Raw genomic sequence first — 1,114 nt, forward strand, 5'->3', positions numbered from 1 at the left:
TCTCTTCTTATCAGCTGGACAACTCTATCACTTTTTGCAGAGCACCCTGCCCCTTCTCTAGACTTTTGATAGAACATAAAATTAATAATGTCATGTGGTGTTCCTCAGCATAACTTGCCAAAATGTGATAATTTCCTTAGAAGAAAAACCATGGGCTGCAATCACATGTCTGAGCTGACAGACATCCAAATAGATCCTATAGAAAAAGAAAAGGTTGGTGTCTTCTAGAATATGAATGTCCACTTTTAATGAATTCAAACAGATCCCAACATAAACATCTTCAAACTTGATGGGCTTTACATGACCCATCATTTCATAAATCCTTGGCACCAAATCTCTGGACATTACGTATCCCAGTCCACTGCAGTACGGAGGAAACACCTTGAAAGGTTACTCCTGATATGAAATATGGGTTTTCTGGTAAAATTCTCAATAGGCATAATAAACTTGTGAAAAATTTCTCAGACTGATTTCAGTTTAAAAGATACTTCACTAAATTGCCAGTATTGATGAAAACATCAGTGTCGGTCTTCCTGATATACTTAGCATTGGAGCAAAACTCAGTCACCCACCTGAATGCTGTAACTGTTTTCAAGGTCAGGTTATTATATGTGTCTGAAAAATCTTGGTGAATATTATCACCATAAAGAAGGTGCTCATCCTCTAAGGTCAATGCTAACATTTTGTCTTCCCTTTCAGCCTGTTGGCCTAATAAAAAAAAAAAAAGTAAGAACTTCATATCCCCACCAAGACTTTTTCTCACCCCAACTGACTCTAATGGCCTGTCTGGCTTTCACATCTGAGGTGTTTGAGGTGACCAGGATGACAAGAAAACAGGTTTTGATGTGAGCAGTTGGAATGTTCTCGAAGCGTGATGTGAAAGTCTTCTCTGTAAATCGGCTCATACTTGTAGAAGTACATGAGGTTTACACGTTCTATCACATTGTAGTGGGGAAGGCTGAGGTACCACATCACGAGGAAACTCAGGAGTGACAGCAGCAGAAGGCTCCATTTGAGGGATCTCAGTGACATCCTACTTGGAAGTGTGGTCCAGAGAGCCAGGGCCATCCACAGCAGCTAGGAAGCACGCAGACTTCAGGTTCTACTAAACACA

General features: G+C 40.5%; 1 pseudogene; it reads right to left on the bottom strand.

Moving 5' to 3' along the window:
- Positions 1 to 81: 81 nt before the first annotated feature.
- Positions 82 to 1,068, bottom strand: LOC102817980 (annotated as a pseudogene).
- Positions 1,069 to 1,114: the final 46 nt, after the last annotated feature.

Source organism: Chrysochloris asiatica, unplaced genomic scaffold, assembly GCF_000296735.1.
Source record: "Chrysochloris asiatica unplaced genomic scaffold, ChrAsi1.0 scaffold00328, whole genome shotgun sequence".
Lineage (NCBI taxonomy): Eukaryota > Metazoa > Chordata > Mammalia > Afrosoricida > Chrysochloridae > Chrysochloris > Chrysochloris asiatica.